At 39.6% G+C, this 25,615-nt stretch overlaps 1 protein-coding gene across 1 annotated transcript in view; it reads left to right on the forward strand.

The window, feature by feature from the left end:
• LOC6054476 (syntaxin-binding protein 5) overlaps positions 1–25,615 on the forward strand; it is a 430,924-nt gene that overhangs the window by 62,558 nt on the left and 342,751 nt on the right. The window lies entirely within an intron of this gene.

A 25,615-nucleotide genomic window follows, 5' to 3' on the forward strand; every position in this document is an offset into this window, starting at 1 on the left:
TGCTTTCAAAAAACAGAAAATATAAAAATTACTTAAAATACACTTGAATACGTTAAATTCCTTGAAATATTTTCAAGACTTATTATTTTGAGTTGTGTTAAAAAATGTATAATACTGTATTCATAAAAACTTTGAATATTTGAAATGCTTTAAATGCTGGAAAGAATATAAGTTGAAATACTTCATATATTTGGAAATATTTGAATTACTTAATTATTCGAAACTCATGAATTCTTGAGTTTATTGAAATATTTTGAAAAAGTTAGAAATGCAAGCAAACTTAGAAATGCCTAATATGTATTTAAATACTCTAAATACTTCGAAATCATCAAATACCTGAAACATTTAAATTGCTTGAAATATATTTTCGATTATCTTTAACAAAGGATAAACTTCATACTTCTCATTTACAATAACTTTTTCGAAGACACCAAAGCTCTTAAGCTACACCATTTTGTAACTAAATTCGAAAAAGATACAAGAGATCGAGAAATGGTTTGATTCTACTCACCTGTTAAATTAAACTTATGTGATCCATCTTCAAGGCAAGCTCGTTTGTCTTCTTGACCTGCTCAATTTTTTAAAGCGAAAGGTAATGTTTGTTCTACGAGTTCACCCAAAAGATTCTCGCTAGGCGGTGATCATATGAACCAGAACTGCAGCGAACCCGAGCTTGGTTCCCGGGACATGTTCAAACTGTTTTCTTCGGATTTCTGTAGACTTTTTCTTCTTCATGTATATTTTGAATTTTCACTTTCACTTTTCTGGTTCCAAATTGTTTATTTTTCCTTTCATCAATTCGTACTCGAGCTGTAACTATGCAGAACTGTCAAGAGCAAATATCACGTCATTTCCACGAAAAAACACCCACCCCCTTCCCCCTTTAACCAATCAGTCAAAATCGTGCGAGAAATTTCAGTCCACTTTTCCGCCGCCGGCTGCGCGCAGATCCCAACCGACAGCTCCACCACATCAGGTCGTCGCGGCTTACCACGCCCCCCCCCCTCCCACGCCAAGCGACCCCAACACCATCCCAGTCCATGGTCTAGCGCGCCCCACCGAGTGCCGTCGTTCCACAGATAAAATCCCCTAGCCAGGGCCTCGGTCTGATGGCCCAAATGGCCGCTACAGCGGGAGGTGTGGCGATCGGTTCCGCCATCGGTCACACTATTGATCACACCATGACCGGCAAGTTCTCCGGTTCGAACTTGAAGAAAGAGGTACCGGTTCCGCAACAGTCACACGGTTTGCTGCTGCCCAGAAGGAGATTCAAATTTCTTTTCGCGCGCCCCGAATCCTTCATCCGGTCCGGCAAAAAAAACGGCACTACCGCACGCGGCACTCTTCCGGCAACTATTTTCCGGTATTTACAAAAAAAAAACACACAAACACACACAGCACGTCAACAACAGAACACGACCTATAAACCTGAACATGGTCCACGCCATGTCCAGATTCCACGAAACCGACCAAACGGATTTGCAGATCGAACCTGCGCACGCGGTAATCAAAACACAAATATTGAAAATTTGGCTAAGTCCGAGTTTGACAGCTCGGTTTTACGTCACCAGTGCAATATTTCAGCTTTTCTCAGCAGCTTCCGCCTTTCACCGCATGGCGGCGTTGTATTTTGAGCCATGCGACCCCTTTTTTTTGGAAACGCGAACTAATTTAGCTCGACTTGGATTTTGGCTGTTTTACTGGGATGTGGCATCGGAAAGGGCATAAAATTCTCGATCTTTTGATACCCACATATCTAGGTTTTCTATAAAACTCACGATTTTAAATACAGATCCCTTAGTTGCTATGGGGGCTATGGGGCGCGGGTTTGATTCCCTCCTGGCCTTCTATCGGATGGGGAAGTAAAACGTCGGTCCATTTGCGTAAAAGAGGTTTTGGGTGACTCAGCACACATAACCTTCGGACGCCTAGAAATGAGCAGAAACTTGCAACAGAGACCACAAAAGACCCGTGGGTGGTTAAAGTGGATTGCTTTGCTTTTTTAATATTGACATTTAGTTGAATTCAAAGTTTGCAAAAATAAGTTTAGATACGTTTTTATAGAATTTCCAGAGTGTGTGAAAAAGTGCAAATTTGAAAAATTACCCTCTCCGATCCTGCTCAAATTTGGCAGGGCTGTTGATACTATCAAAACATGCAAGAATCCCGAATTTCATCCACTTCGAACCACCCCCACCATTTTTGTACCTTCCCAAAACATCGACTTTGTGGCGATTTTTATGCGAATCCATTATACATGCCATACCATACCAATCAGCAAAGCGCACCAGGTACGCGTGCTGTAGCAAGAAGACGCTTCCATCTTTCTCGGTCTTGTGCTGCTACTCTCCAATTTCCCAGGTTACAGATCTTCCGGATATCACCATTCACTTGATCTCCCCACCATGCGCGCGGTTTCCCTGCTCTTCTGCCTGTTCCGCCAGCTGGTTCAGCTCGGTCAAATAGCAGTCTGACAGGCTGGTTTTCGTCCATTCGGGCGACATGGCCGGCCCACCTGAGCCTCCCGATCTTCGCCTGGGTGGCGATGGTCGGTTCTTCAAGAAACGCGTGCAGTTCGTAGTTCATGCATCGTCGCCACACTCCGCCAGACACCTGCACTCCACCGTAGATCGTTCGTAGCACCTTCCGTTCGAAAACTCCAAGGGCACGTTCGTCCTCCTGCCGCATCGTCCAGGTCTCGTGGCCATAGAGAACTACCAGTCTGATCAGTGTTCTGTACATCGTCAGCTTCGTGCGGCGTTGCACTCGATTCGAAGTGAGAGTTTTCCGTAATCCGAAGTACGCACGATTCCCAGCAAAAATACGAGTCCGGATCTCTTTGCTGGTGTCGTTGTCGGCGGTTACCAGCGATCCCAAGTACACGAACTCGCTCGCCTCCTCCAACTCATCACCATCCACAGTTAGAGGGTTGAGACTTGGGGGGCGATATCCTTCGAACCCCTTCCTCTCATGTACTTCGTCTTCGTCGTATTCATGCCAAGTCCTACACGCCTTGCTTGTACCTTCAGTTGGGTGTAGACGGCCATCACCGTCTCCAGGTTTCTTGCCACAATGTCGATGTCAACGGCAAAAGCAAGCAACTGGTAGGACTTGTTCATAATCGTGCCACTCGTGTCGATGCCCGCCCTTCGAATAATGCCCTCAAGGACGATGTTGAACAGCGCACAGGATAAACCATCACCTTGCCGCAGCCCTTGGCGTGATCCAAAGGGTTCCGCTAATTCCCCCGAAACACGCACGTGACACATCACACCATCCAAGGTAGCCTTGATCAGCCGAGTCAGTTTATCCGGGAATCCGTTCTCGTGCATAATCTGCCATAGCTGCTCACGGTCGACTGTATCATAGGCCGCCTTGAAGTCGATGAAGATGTGATGTGTGGGCACGTTGTACTCACGACATTTCTCGAGGAACTGTCAGAGACAAAATATTTGGTCCGTGGTGGCACGCGCGCCGGTAAAGCCCGCTTGGTAGGGCCCCACGAACCTCCTTGCGTGGGGTGACAGCTAACGGCAGAGGATCTGGGAGAGGATTTTGTAGGCCGCGTTGATAAGCGTAATGCCGCGGTAGCTGCCGCAGTCCAGCTTATCGCCCTTTTTGTAGATGGGGCAAACGATACCATCCATCCATTCCTCCGGTAGCTTCTCCTCCTCCCAGATCTTGGAAATCACGCAGTGAAGCGCCCTCGCTAGTTTCTCTCCTCCATATTTAAAGAGCTCACCGGGTAACCGATCCTTTCCGGCAGCTCTGTTGTTCTTCAGCTTCCTGATCTCCCTCTACACCGTCTCCAGATCAGGTGCTGGGAACTGTTCATCAGCTGCGGGCGCTCCAAGGTTGACTCCATCGCCGTCTCCGTTCGCTTCATCGCCGTTGAGGTGCTCGTTGAAGTACTGCTCCCACCTGTCCAACACCTCGCTCTTGCTTACGATCAGGTTCCCCTCGTTGTCCCTGCACACGTCGGCTCGCGGCACGAAGCCTTTACGGGACCGGTTCACCTTCTCGTAAAACTTCCGCGTTTCGTTAGCTCGGAATAGCTGCTCCTTTTCTGCGCAATCCCGGTCTTCCTGCTGGCGCTTCTTGAGCTTAAAAACCGCGACTTGCCGATTCCGAGCCTGCCTGTATCGTTCCACGTTCCCTCTCGTCGCCTTGTGCAGCTTCTTGTCGTAAGCTGCTTTCTTCTCGGCGGTAATCTGTTGGCACTCGTCGTCGTACCAATCGTTTCGACTGACTCGGATCGCACTACCCAGTGTGGCTTCCGCTGCACTGCCGATGGCTGAGCGTATGCGGCTGCAACCACCCTCGAGCGAGGCTGCGCCAAGTTCCTCCTCACCTGGCAGATTCGCTTCCAGCTGCTGCGCGTAACTGTGGGCCACATCTCCGTTCTGCAGACACGCGGTGTTGGACGGAGGGGCCCGCCGGCTTCGGCGCTAGTTGTACATCGTCGACAGCTTTGAGCGCATGCCAACTCCAACTAGGTAGTGGTCCGAGTCAATATTCGCACCGCGAAAGGTGCGCACGTGCGTTACGTCCGAGAAGAATCGGCCGTCGATCAGGACGTGGTCGATTTGCGTTTTCGTCCGTTGGTCAGGTGATGTCCAGGTGGCTTTGTGGATGTCCTTTCAAGGATAATAGGTGCTCCTGACCACCATTCCACGGGAAGCAGCGAAGTCGATGCAGCGTTGGCCGTTGTCGTTCGTGACCGCATGTAGACTTTCTGGGCCTATTGTCGGTCGAAACATTTCCTCCCTTTCGAACCGAGCGTTCATGTCCCCAATGCTGATTTTTACATCCTGCCGCAGACAGCCGTCGTACACCTCCTCCAGCGTCGCGTAGAATGCTTCCTTCTCATCATCGGTCTTTTCTTCGTGGGGGCAGTGCACGTTGATGATGCTGTAGTTGAAGAAACGGCCTCTTATCCTCAACTTACACATCCGCTCGCTGATCGCCGTGAAGCCGAACACGCGATCCTGCATCTTGCCCCGCACGATAAAGCCGGTACCCAGCTTCTTGTCCTTGCCGGTCTGCCGACCTGGCCAGTCGAGCACCTGCTCCTCCTCCAAGCACACCTCCTGCAGTGCTACAACATCGAAGTTGCGAGGTTGCAACTCCTTCGCTAAGGCGAATTCGAAACCCAAGAAATTTAAAGACCTGCAGTTCCAAGAGCCGAGTCGCCAATCGGTGGTCTGCTTTTCTATGGGCTTCTGCCGTTTGTTCCGGATTTCTAGCCTTCTTGCCATCCGCGATCCTCTTTTTCGGTAGGCAGCCTTATCAGGGCTGCGCTACCTGGTCTCGGGGTGGAGAACCACCTACGAGCTACCGAGACTTAGCTCCGGTTTTCTCACGACACCGTAACGGGGCTTTTATCTCGAGACTAACGGTCTTCATATCCGGAAGAGGACGTCTTCTACTGTGTGTGTAAAAGCGTTTCACTACTAGCACCAAATTTCACAACAATAAAATTTATTTTATTTTTTTTTGCAAAAAAGTTTAAAACTTTTTGCCCGTTTTCTTTTTTTAAAAATTGCACACTCGGCATACCGCGCGCGGTTTCAATTAGTGTGCGTACACACAGAAAAAATTAATGTAAATTTGGAAGCTGTAATTTTGGAAGGTTGAATATTACCTCTTTTATGATGTAATTTTACCTCAATTTAGACTGAAAAAGTGACATTACACCAGAATAGTGGTAAAATTACACATTTCCAGAGGTAAAATTACACCTTTTTTCTGACATAAAAGATGTACCCCTTCCCAGATGTAATATTACCATGATTTTTTTTTCTGTGTACGCAATCGACACAACTGCACTGCCACTGGTCTTGTTGCTACACCACACTTAGCCCTTTGTTCTGCTTGTTTGTCCCGCGACGACGACGATGGATGGCAAAAATAAATTCACTTTTATTGCCAATTTCACAAATGCTTCATATATTAACATTGAAAATCGGACCATTAGTTGCTGAGATATCGACATTGAAAAATGGTGGGTTGTTTGGGTGAGACTTAGAAAACATCAATTTTACTGTTTTTAAACCTTTGCATTGCAATATCTCAGAAACTAAAGGTCGTATTAACAAAGTCCGAAGAAGCAAAATATAGAGAAATTTCTCAGCTTTTCAAAAATATGTTTATCAAAAGAGTGCAATCATGTGCACTAATTTGATTTTACATCGAAAAATGAAGTTGAAAAATGTTTGCGACCAATATTTCGATTTTTTTTAAAACTCAGTATTGATTCAAAAATTCATAACTCGGTCAATGATTTTTTGCACAACCTGGAAATTTCTGAAAAGTTGGCATTTGATGCCCCTTAAAACATATCAAAAAATAAAAAAATAAAAATAGTGTTTTTAAGCAAATCAAGTTTTAGTGATAAAAGACTAAATAAAAAAAATCCCCAATTTTTTTACCGTGTATCATCTTTTCCCAGTGTAGTCCGTATCCATACCTACAACCAAGACAACAAATCGATCAAAAAATTCCTTCAAAAGATACAGATTTTTTAATTTTCTTACATAATTTTTGTATGAAAAAAAAATCAAATTATTCGCTCTACAGCATTGCCTTGGCGTTCTCGATTGCGAGATTCCTACTCGAAACTAGGTGTTCGAAGGCTTGATTGTTGAGGCAATTGCAAACCTCTTTTACACCCTAGCTTCCATCCACCCCGGGATTCGAACTGACGACCTTTGGATTGTTAGTCCAACTGCCTTCCAGCGACTCCATCGAGGCAGGACCCAGGGAGACGACTCCTACACCTGGACTGAGCTAACGACCTAACCTTTTTAGGTTAGTCCGGGGCCAACATTTACTTCCCGTCCGACGGAAGGCGTGATCAGACAAATCTCATCTCGAAAAATGCCACCGGGACCGTCTGGGATCGAACCCAGGCCGACTGGGTGAGAGGCAATCACGCTTACCCCTACACCACGGTCCCGGCTGTCAAATTTGTATGGAAAATTATATGGACAAACTAATGATGCAAAATGGCTTCTTTGGGCATACCGAAGGCACCAAAAAGTTTCAGTCGGATTAAAAAAATACAAAAATTACAATTCTAGAAAAAGACCGATTTCGTAGAGAATTGCTCACTGGTTGGTTTCCTAATAATACTGTTATGTTTGGTGTTTCATGTTTGCTGCTGAATGCAATGGAATTACATTTCTTTACATTCAATTGGAGTAGGCTTTTACTACACCATGTGTAGAAAAAAATAATTTCGTTTTGGAATACATCCCAAGCAGCATCGCGCAACATGCTTAAAACGTCTAAGTCCAATTAAGTTACAACAAGGGAGCAACAATGTTGCAATTCGCGAAAATGTAACATCGAAACAAAGCTCTTCATAAAATAGTTACCATTATTTGCTGGGGCAACAATTTGATTTTGTTTGTTAATGCAACGTTTCGGTGACAATATTGTACCAATGTTGAAACAAAAATAAACTTTCTTTATGTTGAGCGACGAATGTTGCGAATTAGTTGCTGCAATGTTTTTTTGATAAAGCTTACTGTCAATATCGTTTGCCGTGGAATGAACACAACTTTGACTATCGACCGGCAAATAAAATAATAAATAACATTTTAACTATTCATAAAATGTTTCGGCTTATTATGCTGAGGAGAATTTTCCGGATCAATCATAAACTAATTCGTGTGATTTTCCGGGTGACCTTCAAAACTCGGCAGTTGGATACAAAGACGGCTCTCTGCACACACACGGAAAGCGGGAACTTGGGCTTCTCAAAATGCTCACCGGTAGCCACTGAGCTTCCCGCCGGTGGGCAGCCTTGTCCATCAGTTTTCCTGGCAAGACTTTTTCCCGGTTCCGACACGGACCCCAGTACGTAATCCACCACCCAACGCAACATCCTCCGTGGGGTGCAGGAGAGCCGAAATCAGCCTAAAGCTGATAGTACCCGCGCCCCGGTTCCACGTCTCACTTGCCTTTTACAATGGGGAGGGGAACCACCCACTAAGAACCATCCAACATCCAGAAATTTTATTCGACACCTACCATACACAATTCTTTTCAAGTTCTTGTTAAATATTGTTGACTCTCGCCAAAATTATGATTGATTACGCGAACATTTTTTCATTTGACAGTTCTCTAGACAAATGAAATGTTTGCAAATTTTATGTTTCCACTATGTTACCACAACGTTACACGATTTGGGGTGTTCGATTTGTATGTTCAACTAAGTTGCTACATATCTGAAACGTTGCTGCAACAGGAGTGAATTTTGACATTTTGCACAAAGAGACATAAGCAGGGACGTACTGAGGGTGAATGATTCAGAAATCTTATCACATTTAATCAATTTATTTTTTTAAACAGGTTTTATGCTTCATTCATAATAACGATCTGTCAGACCAAGACTGCCAGACCAAAGAGTAAAAAGTAAACAATATTGGTCTTTGATGTAGATGCACAAAAATCAAGAAAATAAAATTTGAAAGAGATTTGTTTTTCAATTCAATAAGGCAGTGCAAATATACCGCAAAAATTTTATTTTTCGCAAAAAAATAAAATTTTCGTCAATACTTTGATATTTTGAAAACAAATGATGGCAAAACAACTGGACAGGTGTATTATTGCATTTTTAAACACTTTTCTCATTTGAATGATGAAACCATGGCTCTTAATTTCATTGTTTATACTTTTTAATTTTTTTACCCCTCCCTCGACTTTGGTCACAGTCGAGAGACATAAACTTCAAAAAATATTTGCAACGGCCTAACTGGTTTTGGGCTTCAAAACTAAATGTACGCCAGAAAATGACTAAACTGTACGGCGTCCTGTACACCGACAATTAAATATGCAGTTAAGAGCCTTATTCGTCCACTTAAATTTTTGATCGCGTTTTCGGTTTACACCTGAACAGTCTTGAAATTATTTATGCGGATTTGTGATTCCTCTCGTTTCCTTGATATCCAGTAGCTGGTATCTGCCTAACATATCGCGTTAGCTCTAGGTACAATGAATTCTCGCTGACTTTTTCAAAATGTCCAATGTACATAGGAAACCCAAGGCGCATTGGTTGTGTGAAAAGTATTCTCCAAACCATTCCTCTAATGGCCTATCTACAATCACTTAGCTTAGAATAGTTAAGTAAAGTAAAAAAGATAAGTTACTTAGAAAAGCACGTAACTTACGACCGTCATCTACAATCAACTTAGAAAACTTGCTGTGCTGATATAAATACGTTGCATATGAAAAGGTCAACTTACCGTAGATTTAGATTTTTTTCAATCCGTACGTCAAGTTTCAATTATCTAAGAAAAGTGATTGTAGATAGGCCATTAGGCTTGACCATACCAGAAGTTGCCGTTTGATTTTCTCAGACCTGTAGGAGCGTTTACACAAAAAGACGAAATTTCCCAAAGTAAATCCCTTGTAAACTTTAACCCTGATGCGCGCAGCCAGTTTACCATCAAATGCGCTGATATTTGGCAGGAGAGCCCCTTGAACTTTTCAAAATGCGCACCCACCCTTTTGCATGAGCTTTTGTATGAGATTTTACAATGGAATTTTTTGTTTGTATTTAGTTTTGAATTGATACAAACAAATCAAAGGAAATATATAATTTTTTGTTCTTAAATATGGAATTAATATATTTTCTTTGGAAAATAAATTAATTTGTCTTAAATTGGTTGGAATTGTGCAAAATTTATTTTATATTATCATATATAAATTCATGGCAATAATTACAAAAAAAATGTTTTTGTGTTACCTCGTTTTATGTCAAGAAGATTTAATCAATAATCACTGTAGATTTATCAATTAAACTTGTCTTAACTCTCGTTCACAACAATCTATTGTAAATATTTCTCTGGGTATTTGCGTGAGTGCAGATGTGAAATTGTATGGTGGACTTGAAATATCCGGAGCAAAATTAATTGTGATTTGTGATACTAATTTGAATTTTCTCTCATTCTCAATGAAAACTTCTTCAAGTAAAACAGTTTAATATAGCCATTGCCGAAGTATAAACAAACAGTCTATCCTGCTCGTTCCTAATGCAAACATCAACTGACGTGAGCATGACAGATTCTTTGTTTAAACTTTGACATCCATATACAACAACTTTTATACCCCTAATTTTTATCAAGATTCCTGAATACACCCCTGTGCATACAAAGCGCCATGATGGTTGATTGGAAAAAAATATTTTAACAATCAATTTTCAGCTATTTTAACTCATTTTGTATAACTTTTTGCTACAGAATTGTCATTTTGCGTAGCTAGGATTGAAGCCCAAGTAATTTCAGATATTTTAGCCAACTTTTTTTTAATTTTGATACTAAAATGGCTCCAGAAAAAACAGCAAATTTTAAAAAGATTAAGAGCGCATGAAAACATCCTGAGCAGAATGCAATTCTACTCGGTAAACTTGGAATTGCCATAGAAATAACCTTCTATACATTTAAGAAAAACAATTGTTTTTGTTGTCGACAAAAAATGCGACAGGTTTATTTTTCGAGACTTATCCATGTTTGTTTTGTAGCTAAACCAAAGCGGAAACATATTAACTCAGAAATTAATTATAATTTTGTTGCGCTTGAAATCATTTCGGCTGCACGTTTGATGTCAAACAACCGAAAATTTCACCACCATGGTGACATATTTGCAACATATTTGTTACATTGTTGCAACACCATCGATTTCTCCTACAAAAAATAGCATCGCATAGGAAACGTTGCTGCAACACGTTCACAACTATTGTCGCCGCGGCACTAAACCAAATTGAGCGAGTTTAACACTCGCGACGATTTTCTGTCGCGAAATATCTGTCAAGCTGTTTTGAATCAGTGTGTTAGCTTTTTTGTTTTGATTGCTTGGTGTTGCTTGAGTCGTTGAAATAAATCGTGGAGTTCTACGTGGATTTAAGAAGAATTGGGACAATTATGTTTAATTCGTGATTAAAATCTTATGTTCCGGTACATTAGGGGTTCAAACTAGCATCTGAATTGTTAAGGTTAAGTCATGTGATGATTTTGAGTTTGTTCCCAGCTTTAGGAGGAGACACAGAATATCAAGAGTTTTGGTCACAATCTTGGGCTGGGTTGATATCCGGCCTCAACAAAATTACCGAGTGACCGTCAATCTGGTCCGTTAGTACCGTCACGAGTTGATCCGGTTGCTGATTTGGTGGGCTCATGAAAATATAAAATTTGGATTGACCTTTTGAAACCATCAAATTCACGCGCATAAAGCGAATCCCGGCAGAATTTTGAGGTCGGTTCCTTGATCCTTTTTGGTTGCGGCGCTAGTCTCTTCGCAACTCCACTCGCGACATTTCAGTTTGGTGCCGCGGCGAAATTTTGTTTTGGTTTTTAATGTGACATTTGAGATACACTCAGAAAAGAAACAACCCAAAATTGCTTCGCAAGATGAAACACACTCACGCTGTTATTTCGATTTATTTCCGAAATCACAATATCTGGCTATTGTTGCCAATCGCGTTGTTGTCGTGCGCTTTTTTTGTCACCAGGAGTGTTGCGTACATGTTGCCTGAGCAATATTGGATTGTTTTGAATTAGTTGCAAATAAGGCTTGGCGACAATAAATGCTGCTTGGGATGTCTGTCATTAGCATTTCCTATTTCCGTATACAATTTCATGTCGTCTGCATATACAAGTACGTTATTTTTTTTAAATGAAGGAAATGTCGTTTACATACAAAATGAAAAGAAGAGATCCTAAATGGGATCTTGCGGAACCCCATAGGTGACGTGAATTGATTAAGATAGTACATTTTGGAAGCGAAAAATTTGTTCGCGCTTAGTCAAATACGACTTAAGCCATTCCAAAAAAATTAGGTTAAATTCCAATTTTCTGCAGTTTGAAGATTATTAATGGTATGTCGATTCTGTCAAATGCCTTACTAAAGTCTGTGTAAATTGCTTCTACGAAATTGCGATCATGCGTTGCATTCAGTGTAAAATTTACAAATTCGAAAAGGTTGGTGCTAGTAGAGCGACCTTCAAACTTGTGATGCGGTTTTTTTCATGAGGAAAGATTTTTTCATTTATAATAGATTCGAAAAGTTTTGGATCGAAGTTGGCCGTGCTGGTGTACGGGTGTTCGAAAATTTGCTCCGGGTGATTTTTATCGTCTTCCGTCATATCGCGAAGAGTTTTAACGGTACCGGTTTCCGGATTCCGGTTTGTTTTTTGCTTTTTGTGTGGTCAAGTTGGAGCTTCTAGTTTTTGAAGTGAATAAGAGGAAGAAGGAGGGAGGAAGAAAATGGGTTGAAGGGCTCCGGCTCCGGCTCCGGAGGTGAAAGGTGGAAGGAGCTTTTGGAGGCGGCTGGAGAATAGAAGTCCCGGTGGTGACAGCCTCTCCCGGCCGAAGACTGTCCGGTTGAAAGCAAGAACGGGAGAGAAAAGCAAGAAAGAAGAATGGGGGGGTGAAGTTCAATTTTGAGAAGAAGGAAGAATCTGTAGCAAACTGGAGTGAAAGGAAAAACGTTTGTAAGGAAGTGTTTCAAGATAATTTTGGCAATTTTGTGGATTTGCCAAATTGTTCTAGTGCTGGGAAGGTCAATTTTTTTATGTGTTTTGGTTTTACTTGGTTTTAATTTTTTTTCTTTTTGCGAAAGTTTTAAGTTGTTTGGGGGTTGCTTAGCAACTTTATTTTTTCTAGTTTTGGATTGTTATTGCAAGTGCCTACTGTTGGAATTGTTATTAACTCAAGCGTTCCTGGTTTTGAAGAGGTTGAAGCAAAATTTTGGTGAGTTCGTTCCGATTATTGGGCTATATTTTTGATACAAGGTTTTAAAGTTTTGGGTTCATTAAAATGGAAATTGTAACGAAAATTTTTTATAACTTGAAGGTGGTTGTCAAATTATTTTATATAAACTCATTATACAGTTCGTTGATTGACCAAATTAGTCGTAACAGTGAAGCTTTCTTTCTTGCAAATTTATCTATTGATGGGTTTGGAAATTTACTATCGATGGTTTTTTATGGTGATGAGAACGTATCTGATATTAAAAGGGAAAATTGTTACAATTTTAAGGGTTTTGGGTTAAATGATGATATAATTTTAACGCTTCAGTTAGTTAGTATTATTTTTAAAGCTGATTTATTTATTTATCAAGTTGGCAAATTTTCAGCACAGATAAAAGTTGATTTTTGCAAACAACTTGATATATTACTTTTCACACAGCATAAAGCGGGCAGTCTGATTTTTGGAAGTATTTTGGACATTAAATTTTGTGGTTTAACTAATGATTCAACGAAAGAGGACGTTACTTTTGAGTTTTAGGAATGTTCTTCAAATGTTTGCCTTTTTGACAATAAAATTCGTCGTAAATGTAAGTGGTTTTGGACTTATGTTTTTGGCTTGAAGAATAAAGTGAAGGTAAAGTTCATTGAATTTGGGAATGATACTTTAATTAAAGCTTTGCTGAATCAAATTCATGAAAGAAAAAATAAAGTTTTCTTCGAATGACGTTTCTCAATTAAGAAAGAATTTAGCATCATTTGTATCATTTTATGATTCTGTGTATGATGTACTTTTTAAGTTCGGTCTTGTTTTTTTCAACTCTCAAAGACTTGTTTTGTGAAATTTTGAATTGTGATATTTTGTTGAGTATGGATATGTTGTGGATAATTGCTGCAATGTTTAAGAAATGTATTTTAGTTAATTCTAAAGATGCTCCACCTAAAGTATACAGGTTGAGTGAATTTGACAATGGTGATTACTGGAGATTATTTGTTCAGACTGAAAGAGATAGTTTTCATTTTCATAGTGTTTTAAGCATTCTATCTGATTCAAAGGAACGTTTTGATTTGGTATCTGATGTTTCGGTTCTTCTTGTAACTGATTTGTGTGATTCAAATAATATTATTAGTCATTCAGTGGTAGGTTTGGATCAATTATATTTTGCAGCTTGCTTTGAAAATAATGTAAATTTGCGTATAAAGAAAATGAATATGGATGGAAATTTTATGTATTGGGCATTGATTGACCAGTTGAATAGATTTGGTTATTCGTTTGATTTTAATTTAGATTTTATTTTTGAGTTTAGGAGCAACATTGCGGATTTTATGTAGTCAAATAGAAACATGTTTGTATTTAAAGTGTTTAAAATATTTGAATATAAAAAATGTTTAAAGAATTTGAAATATAAGAAGTTTTAATTTTTTTTAAGCATTTAAAGTATTTAATGTATATAAAGCATTTAAAGTATTTATAGAACTTAAAGTATTTAAAGTATTTTAATTTTTTATAGTTTTTAACGTACTTAAAGTTTTTAAAGTTTTTAAAGTATTTAAAGTTTTTAAACTATTTAAAGTATTTAAAGTTTTTAAACTATTTAAAGTATTTAAAGGCTTTAAAGCATTTAAAGTTTTTAAAGTATATAAAGTATTTAAATTATTTTAAGTATTTAAATTATATGAAGTATTTAAAGTATTCAAAGTATTTAAAGTATTTCAAGTATTTCAAGTATTTCAAGTATTTCAAGTATTTCTAGTATTAAAAGTATTTAAAGTATTTAAAATATTTAAAGTATTAAACTTGTGAGGAACATTGAACAAAATTTGCAAATTCATCTGCTTTCACTATTTCTTGTTCCTGATTTTCTGTTCTTCTTTCACTCTCCGAATCATCTGTCTCTTTTTGTCATTGTGAGGGGATCATCGATCCATCCGCATTGACATACTATCTTTTCATTTTTCTGCCTTTTTTCATATTTTTCACTGTCTTTTTCACACTTACTACCAGTCTTTGTGAGGGGATACTGAGCTCGATTTGCTCTCCATCCGCATTGACCTTTTCTCATCTATCATTTTCCTTTTCAACAGTAGTTAGAATCAAAGCCAGGGATTGGGGAGGGAGCATCAGGGCAGTGGACAGTATGCTGTAATGGCGGATACTGGATGTGGATAGTGGAAGACCAGAACTACGTCAAAAGGGGAAAATAGTTTATTATTTGTACAATTCTCAAGGATTGTCCAATTAATACATCTATTGACTTCTGTCAGTCTCCAGCTGTCTGCCGCGCCCTTTTAGGCCCCCAACAGGGTGCGAGCCCTGTTTTTCAGCTTTGTCAGACTTTTTTCGGAGTTATTGGAGGTTACTGTCGGAAGGAGATTCTGTGCCCCTGAGGACACCGTGAGTGATTTTGCTTGTTCGCGTCCAACAACCCCTTTTGGCCCTTCATACGACAGTAATTTGAAAATGCTCCTTTCAAGTCTGAGCCACTGTAATTCTAGGCAACCGCTACATAGGTCATCCTTGTGGCCCTGTTGGTTATCACATCAAATCAAATCAAATCAAATATAATAGATTCGAAAAGTTTTGGAATGCAAGACAAAAGGGTAATTCCGCGATAATTACGAATGTCTGATTTTGGGCCTGACTTGAAAATAGGCATCAAAAAAGACTTTTTCCGTGTTTGTGGGAATTTTCCAGTATTTATTGACATGTTGAAAAGATGATGCAGTGGAAAGGTTCTTTAGGAATGCAGGTGCTATTCGGTCGGGTCCTGGTCCTTTTGATGAGTCTAATTCCTTCAGAATCTTGCCAAAATTGCCACTTTCATTACCAGTATCAAAAACCATGAATTTTGATACCCATATTGCCCCAAGACGTATGGTTCGATAACTGATCATATTTATTTATTTATTCGTCAAACATACGTAGACTATATGATGGAACCGGCCCGTAGCTTAATAAAGTTTCCCTAATAAAATCAACAAATAGCAACAACTTAACAAAAATATTATTGATGCCAAAATTGGTAAATAACAACAGAAATATATATATTTTTGTAGTCTTTTAGCTGGTTCCATTAGCGGGCCTGAATTTAATTTTAAAATTTAAAGCTCTATCGCATATTTGTCGATGCCTCTGTGCTCTGATGTACTGACTTTTGGGCCAAAATGAGTCAATGATGCCATCTTTTAGCTAATTAAATTCCCTACAAAACGCTTCTAAGAGATCTGAAAAATTCGTTTCCTACACGCAGAAAAATGTTTTGTAGAATCAGCCTGTACGAGGTTTGAATCAACAAAATGTTTGTTGAATATAATCAACGCCGATTTTGCGTTGAAACAAACCTTTATTTTCTCAATTCCACAAAAGTCTTTTGTTGTTTCGAAAAAGCTGCTTTGACATTTAGCGTTGATTCAACAAAAATAATGATTTTCAAATCAACAAAACGTTTTGTTGATTCAAATATGCCTTATTTTTCTGCGTGTACGCGGAGATATCGCCCTGCAACCATTTGTACTAACTGACGTTTTCGAACGCATCATGGATGTGCTATCTTATTTTTCATCATGGCTTGACCTTTTGAAAACACGCAAATCCATAAAAATACGATTACACTATAATATTATGGTAAATTGCCAGGTGTCCTTACTAGTTTGAGCAATATTATGGAGCACTATTTTGGAAGGCAATAAGCACAAGTGTGCACATTTGGATACGTGAAGAAGTTGTAAGTTAGACGAAGTGTGTCAAATAATTATTTAGTGGCAGAGTTTTTTTTTATTGGAAGACCCCTAAGTGTGACATTGGTAGGTGGATGTTATTGTTACGTAGTTTTTGAATTGGACGACCCCTGCAGTTGGGCTAAGTGTGCACAACGACTTAAAAATGTTTTAAATTGAATTTATGAAAATAAAATGATATTTGGAAAAAATCGAAATTTTATGCAAAAACAAATTTGAAGTTATGTTTTAATTCAAAATTGAATTTGCAATCAAAAAGTACTTTACAGATTTTTTGATAAAGGGCTCCGTTTTCAAGATATAGCCACCGAAATTATTTTCATGGATTTCTGAAAATATTTTTTATTAAAGTTCACAAAATTTGCTATAAAATTGTCTAAGAGCAACTAATGGTCCGATTTTCAATGTTAACGCATGAAACATTCGTGAAATTTTCCGATATTTTCGAAAAAAATATTTTGAAATTTTTTAAATCAAGACTAGCATTTTAAATGGGCGTAATATTCAATGCTTGGCCCCGTAGTGCTCTCTTCCACGCTATCTTCTTAACCCTCTTTTTTCTGACACGTAATTTTCCTGTTTTTCACAAAATTGGAATTGAGATTTTTATTTTCTTGTCGCCGCTCGACACGCACAATAAATTTAAGCTTCTTTTGACAAGAACACTTGGAAGAGTTGGGCCGGAACCACGAAACCATGGAATTGAACCGTGGACCGGACTTCAAATGATCATGAAAATATAGATCCACCAGAACCGAAGCACTTTTGCTACAACTGAGACCACTGGCATTCACAGTCATTTCGTTTTTCCTTTCAAAAAATATTATTTCCACAAAAAATCACACTAAAACTGACAGCGAAAATGTTTCGCATCCTACCTCGCGCGCGGGTTACTTCGATCTTCAAACCAGTTCTCTTGATTTACATGGCAAACATCAAACCTTTTATTTGCGACCAAAGCGTCCAAAATCGGTTGAGATTCTGAATTTTGGCGGTCAAAAACATTTCTGACTCGCTTAGAATTTATTAGAATTAATTAATAAATTCATTAATTTATTGAGCATGAGCATGAGCATGAGAGACCACCCATGGTTGTCCTTCTCCGTTGCTGAACAGGACCGTAATATCCTATCAATACAACCGGTCATACGCTTCAACGATCTAATGGTGTTTCCCTTATCAACAGCATGTATGAATGCGCTGAAAAGATAAAACATCAAGATCATCAAAACTAGATCTGGAGCAAAAAGGTAACAGTCGTTGGCCACCAACGGCGCCCGCCATGTCAGTTTGTAGATCTCGGGGGATTAGGACGGGAATGTTAGTTAGCACAGGTTGCTACCAAGGGTGGGTTCTATACGATATCCACACCCCCACGTGTGCCGGAAAACTACTTCTACTTGGGATTTTGTTAGTGGGTAAAGGTAATGGCCAGGATTCATCATAGAGGATGATGATGCGACCCAATAATCAATAAATTTTGTTTAATAGTTTGATGGATTATGAATTCTCAAGGCAAACAGTCGGATGATGCGGATGAGACTATTCCCGGTTATTTGGTGTTGATTTAGAATAAATGATTCAATCTTAGACAGCCGGCTGTGGAAAGATAAAACCAAATAATATTCGAAAAAGCGAAAACAAGAAACCGCCCGGATAGAAAAACAAACGCAATCGGGGGGACAACAAAGACGGAAACGGTAACGAAAATCTTGCTTGATGACCGCGACCCGCACCGTTCAACTTCACGAACGCAACTGTCAAACTCCGCGAAACCGCTCGGATAGAAAAACAAACGCAATCGGGGGGACAACAAAGACGGAAACGGTAACGAAAATCTTGCTTGATGACCGCGACCCGCACCGTTCAACTTTACGAACGCAACTGTCAAACTCCGCGAAACCGCTCGGATAGAAAAACAAACGCAATCGGGGGGACAACAAAGACGGAAACGGTAACAAAAATCTTGCTTGATGACCGCGACCCGCACCGTTAAACTTCACGAACGCAACTGTCAAACTCCGTGAAACCGCCCGGATAGAAAAACAAACACAATCGGGGGGACAACAAAGACGGAAACGGCAATGAAAATCATGCGTGATGACCGCGACGCACACCGTTCAACTTCACGAACGCAACTGTCAAACTCCGCGAAACCGCCCGGATAGAAAAACAAACACAATCGGGGGGACAACAAAGACGGAAACGGCAACGAAAATCTTGCTTGATGACCGCGACCCGCACCGTTCAACTTCACGAACGCAACTGTCAAACTCCGCGAAACCGCCCGGATAGAAAAAAAAAATCGGGGGGACAACAAAGACGGAGACGGCAACGAAAATCTTGCTTGATGACCGCGACCCGCACCGTTCAACTTCACGAACGCAACTGTAAAACTCCGCGAAACCGCTCGGATAGAAAAACAAACGCAATCGGGGGGACAACAAAGACGGAAACGGCAACGAAAATCTTGCTTGATGACCGCGACCCGCACCGTTCAACTTCACGAACGCAACAATTAATAAATTCATTAATTTATTGCAACGAAACAAACCACTCCTAACTAGAGACCCTAAATAGGGAGACTGCACAGAAAAAAATATGTAAATTTACACAGCACGTAATTACTGTTTCTTATGTAAACTCACTCAATGGAATGTTGAAATATGATGTAAAGAGTAAAAAGTCATGGAAATTACTCCAATGTAAATCTAAATCTAATGTAAATCATGAATCTAATGGAAACGTTGAGCGTGGAAACTCAAATCTGATGAATTTCTACCCGTGTTCGGCTTCCTGTAAATTCCTATTTAATGTAAATCATATATCCAATGTATTTCTGCCAAACGTTGACTTCAAAACTACCCGAACTAAAAATAGTTACATTTGGTTCTCTTTCTATCGCTCTCATACTTCGCTGGCCAACTGCATGAGCCTCGCCCTGAACAAGTTGATGCTTTAGCCGCTCGTTTATAAAATGCGAAGATGGCTCAGTCGGCAGCGGGTAGCAGCAGTAACACCGAACATTCTACCCGTCGTCCGTTCGATTCCAGTCCAGCGTTATTCCATTTGGCCGTCGACGAGAAAGCGTCCCCTACCTGTGAAACAACTTTTAAAAATCATAATTTCCTTTTGCTGCCCGCTTCACTCATTTTAAAATAGATAATAAGCCACACCCTTTTCCTACTGCAATCCAAGTCGAGCTTCTCATTCCCATTGGCCAATCAGAATTAGTTGATTTGAACTAATGTAAATTCAAAACTAATGTAAATTCCAAAACTAATGTAAATTCCAAAACTAATGTAAATTTTCAAAACTAATGTAAATTTCCAATGAATATAATGTAAATTTCCAATGAACCTAATGTAAATATACATCATTTATCATGATACCTTTTGGTACATGATAAATAATGTAAATTTACAGAAATATTTTTTTCTGTGTGGTCTAAGCTGGCTAAATCGATCTGGCAACGTATGTTTTGAGCTTGGCAACACTGATAAGTTTTGCTGGGCGTAAAGGCAAATGCTCGTTGGATTTAAAGTGAAATGTGTGCAAAAAGAGCTTTCGGTTTTGGTCGTGAGCACGAGAGGGGTGTGAAGAAGGGAGTAACTGCGTTGCTGGAAGCATGAAAAGGATGCGGTTGGCCAGCGGAAAGGTGAAAGGTGCTGAACGGCGACTCTGTGCCACCTCGTCGCTCGGTGGGGAGGAGAGGCAGCGATCGAGAGACGACTGCATACTAGCGTGGTTCACGTTTCTATGAAAAAGACAAAAGTTGTTATTTTGTCTTGCATCAACCGGAATTTCGTTCTTTTATGTCCCCAGAAGCACTCCTGAAAATTTGAGCCCATTTGGTAAGGTCTAGGAGCTCCAGTTTTAATTTGAAATTTATATGGGATTTTGATTTATTTTCCATGGGAAACTATCTTTTTTTACATTGTATTAGGATTTTTTTTTATAAATCGATGAAATGACTTGATTCTTATAGTAGGAGATATGTTTTGAACTGGGGAACAACTTTGTAGAACATACCAACATGCTAGGAAGTGACCCTTTAAAGATACAGATACTTTTAGATGGTGGCTGGCCCCTTCAAAAGCCACCATCTAAAAGTATCTGTATCTTTAAAGGGTCACTTCCTAGCATGTTGGTATGTTCTACAAAGTTGTTCCCAGTTCAAAACCTAAAAACGAAACTATTGGCACTACGCCCCCGGGGCATGGCCTTCCTCTAACGTGGGATTTCTGCTCCAGCGCCTCTGACGAGACAGGAGAAACCGGGACCGACGTTTTACTTCACCATCCGATAGAAGCTCAGTGGATAAGGCGGGAATCGAACCCGCGTCTCATAGCATCATCGGGATCGGCAGCCGAAGCCGCTACCCCTGCGCCACGAGACCCAAAACCTATCTCCTACTATAAGAATCAAGTCATTTCATCGATTTATAAAAAAAAATCCTAATACAATGTAAAAAAAGATAGTTTCCCATGGAAAATAAATCAAAATCCCATATAAATTTCAAATTAAAACTGGAGCTCCTAGACCTTACCAAATGGGCTCAAATTTTCAGGAGTGCTTCTGGGGACATAAAAGAACGAAATTCCGGTTGATGCAAGACAAAATAACAACTTTTGTCTTTTTCATAGAAACGTGAACCACGCTACTGCATACGTGACCCGGGTGAGAGCGTTCTATTTTATGTTGTGTGTTTTGACACTCTCCTTGAGTGGTGTTGGTGGAGAGATGGAGGCAGGTGTGTGTTGTGTTTGTGTGTGTTTGAGTAATGTGGCAAGAAAAGAGATGCTAGTCGTTTTTGTTTTTTGTTTACACTGAGGAAATTTGTTGGTTGTAATTGACGATTTTCGCCGTGATTGAGTTCATCGCGTTTTTTGTCGTCAATTTGGTGATCGTATCGCGTAGATTAGTGCAGTGCCTATGAGGACGCGCATTCCTGTTCTTTCGAGTTATTTTCTTCTCTTTTGTGTTGCTGTTTGTGTGCATGGGGTGATTGGTCAGTATAATTAAATAATGGCATCAGGGATGGAATAATCGCAAAAAAAATCATTTTCGCTTGCGAACTTTCTTCACCCGCGAAAGAGAGAAGAGGCAAATCACGCAAAAGAAAATCACTCCCGAACTTCTCAAAGAAAATCAATCTGTTGATGTTTTTTTGTGAATTTCCTTGTTAGCATCACTTAAAATTATTTATTCCGCTTTGTTTACACTCATTGCCCAACTACAAAAGTGAAAGTTCATTTTTTCGACCTGTGACGTTACACATGCAAGTGTAGTAGTGAAAAAGATAATCCGCCGAATAATCAAGATGATGATTTTTTTAGATTCCTTTTACCGATCTTTCGTGCGCGAGAGAAGAGAGTCATGCTCCTTTTGGATTTTTTCTCTTGATGAACGTCCAAAGATTTTCTTTTGATGATGATTATTCCATCGCTGAATGGCATCATTAGTGCAGTGCCTATGAGGATGCGCAGTCCTGTTTTTTCGTGTTATTTTCGTCTCTTTTGTGTTGCTGTTTAGGTGCATGGGGTGATTGGTCTTCTTCTTCTTCTTTTTTTATTTTTTTTTAGTTCGCGCGTACGTTGGCCGATGAGTTTTTTTGTTACCTTTATATAGTTTTTGAGATTTAAGATTATTTAAAAAATCCGCGAGAAAGTAGTGGAAGTTCCTTGAATTTTTGATAGAAGGCTTCGCGTTGTCGTGTATATGTTGAATTTCATTTCGTTTTGAAAGCCCTTCCCATAGCATCGTTGCTCGGATGGCACGCCGACGGTAAGAAGTAAAAAATTACGGGATTGAGTTTAAAATTAAGTTCTTCTAGCGTCGAAGATCAGAAAGCAACGATTCACACTCGGTCATATTATCTACCGCCGCCGGTTTAGTTCGTTTATGTTATTGTTTTAATTTCATTACAATCGGTTACGTGGTGTCCTCTTTTCTTGTAGTTCAAATTTGTTGATTGTAAAAATTTATTCCAACGGGCAGTTTAAGTTCCATTTTATGAAGAATAACTTTTTTTTTTTTTTTAATTTACTCGCGTTATCGTATAAACAGTAAAAATATACTGATAAGTCCAGCCCATAGCAATACTGCTCGGTTGGCACGCGTTCGACTAAAAAAAACTTTTTAAATAATCAATTATGTATCTTTCCGCAGCCGGCTGCCTAAGATTTTTAAAATTTCAACAGATAAACAAATTTCTTATGGTCGCATCACCTACCACAGTGAATCCTGACCTCATACCCATCTTACTAACCCCTCAAAACTCATGTGATACTTTGTCGGAGACGCAGTCGATTTGGCGGTCCCATCACTCAAGTATCGGACTAACATTCCCATCCACTTCCCCGTGTCTTACCACTGGTCGTGGCCGGCGTCGGTATTGATCAGCATGATAGGGATCTTTGAAAATTGCGAAGGGGTGATGATTGGTTCCTACTTTTCATCTGTGGTCCACGGAGCAATTTTTTTTGGGGTCCTGGTCAATAACGAAGTAGCAGCTACGGGTAGACACCAATGCTATGCTATGCTATGCGTAAAGGCAAATGCTCGTTTGGATACGTCAAACTCGTGTCTGTTTGGGTACGTCAAATTCACTTCGACCAGTCTCCCTATTAAGGATCTCTACTCCTAACGAAAACAAACGATCCGCATTCAGGTACCTGCGTGCTTTTTTCAGCTGGATTAGTATGGAAAATTCCACGGAATTTACCAAAAACATTTATAAATGTAACCAGCAAACTAGTTACGCCAACTAGTAAGTTCAATGGGTCATTCTCCGCCAACTCACACAGCAGTTGCCCCGACCCCTCTTCGATTTGCGTAAAACTTTGCTCTAAGGGGTTATTTTGGTTCCTGATCACGAATCCGAGGTTCATTTTTCGATATTTCGTGACGGTGGGGCGGTACGACCCCTTTCATTTTTCAAGCCACAGCAATCTTCCAAGGGGTCATTCTTATGCAAAATTAGCTGAACTTTCCGAAAAAAAATACTTTCAAAAGCACACGATTGAGTTTTTGGGGTTAAAAACTCGAAAAACTGGTCGAAAATGGTCAAAATCATAACTTTTTCAAAAAACTTTTTTGGAAAATTCCTATAACTCGTGAAGAATACATGCAAACCCCTTATGTCTATATATCATTTTTTTTTCTCTGCTCTAGAACTTTGTACAACATTGTTACACTCTAAAATGTAACCCTGCAATGTTAGAAAAACACGTAATTTTAAAATGAAAAACTTTGTTCTAAATGAGTTCTGGGTTATTTCAGATTCGAAAAGTACATTAAATTTCCCACGATTACATTACATTGTCTCACGATTTTTGACAGTTGTGTAACGGGAAATGGCAGCGATTTTAAAATTATTTTTTAACTTTTTTTGATGAAAAATACGTTGTTTTCGGAATTTTGAGTACGCCATCAAATCGGGCGTTTAATTGTACACAAAAGTCCCTTTGACACCAAATTTCTATCTCTTCACGGTTGCGAGCTACAAATCACTGAAAAACGTGTCTTAGTAAAAAACCAGAAAAATGAAAGGGGTACCGCCCCACCGTCACGAGATATCGAAAAATGGAGCTAGGATTCGTGATCAGGGACCAAAATCACCCCTTAGAACAAAGTTTCACGAAAATCGAAGAGGGGTCGGGGCAACTTTTTTCGATTTCATGTGAGTTGGTGGAGAATTACCCCAATTGAAAACTTATTGAAATTACTAATAAACTGGTTAAGCGAACCTGGTTCTAAGACTGACGGCACGTTTTTTCAACCATAATATTGATAAAGTCTACCTTTTTGGTGGTAAGAATCATTATTTTTACGACCAAATCTAATCATTTTTGCAGGATTTCTATAAATTCAAGTCACCAAATCAACCAATTTTCTTTTTGAAATTTCAACCAGTTTTTAGTAAGTCCTCTTTGTGTATTAAAACAACTATTCCGGTCATCTAAATAGCCGCCTGTTTGGGAAAACATTAGGATTTCACTCCGACAAGGACATAGCGAGACCTTATACCTTTTAAAGAGAGTTTGCGTTTGTCTTAGTTGGTATGCATTTAAAATTATCATAAGACACACGCGGCTATTTTCAAAAGGTCTACTTCACCAAGTGTAAAAAAATCAATAGAGGGAGGAGGGGTAATAGGCACCCCGGGGCAAAAAGCACATCTTGCTTTTCTCGTTTTTAGGAAGAATATTTCGAGGGGGGGGGGGGGGGGAATCATAGGAATTGGATGCATTGCAAAATAATGCAGGCAAAAGTTATTTGCATAATTATGTCTAATTTTTTATCTAATTTGCATTGGACTTTTAATATGATTTTTGAGCAAGTTAAAAAGCATTTATTGATGTTGTATATGGGTCATTCCATCTCAACTGTGCACGAAAAAATGCAAATTTGAAAATTACCCTCTCCGATCCTGCTCAAATTTGGCAGAGCTGTTGATACTATCAAAACATGCAAGAATCCCAAATTTCATCCAAATCGGACCACCCCCTCAATTTTTCTACCTCCCCAAAAAATCGACTTTTTGGCGATTTTTGACCAAACCTCCTAGTTTCAAACGGCGATAGCTCAGGAACCACAAATCTTAGAAGGTCGGTCTTAGACTCAATTTTGAAGGAAATTGGACGTAGAATCCATTTCCGTGATCAAAATTCTGATTAATTTATTTGTTCTACCTGTATTGCGCAATTGAAAACTATAAACGGCCGTATCTCAAAACACCCCAACTTATTTTTTTTTTATTTGACCTCACCATCGTGTTCCCCGGCCAATTTTACATAAGAATCACTTATCGACAGAAATGAAAACGTTTCGTTCCAGAGATATCGAATTTTAAAGTTTTGGGTTTTCGAGATTACCTACATCAGCTTCATTTGCCGCATCTGCTAGAAGCACACAGGCGGGCTGATCAATAACTGCTACCTGGTGTTCTGGGAGATGATTGATTTAATTTTTTTTTAAATTTTACGCAAATATTTATTCAAATGGCTCATAGGGGAAATTCTCGTCCAATTTACTCATTTTCACTATTTAAACAACAAATTTTGCAAAACTCGATAGAAACTTGCTTGTTAACTTCTTATTGAGCTATTTATCACTCGATTT

This window comes from Culex quinquefasciatus, chromosome 1 (genome assembly GCF_015732765.1).
Source record: "Culex quinquefasciatus strain JHB chromosome 1, VPISU_Cqui_1.0_pri_paternal, whole genome shotgun sequence".
Taxonomy (NCBI): Eukaryota; Metazoa; Arthropoda; class Insecta; order Diptera; family Culicidae; genus Culex; species Culex quinquefasciatus.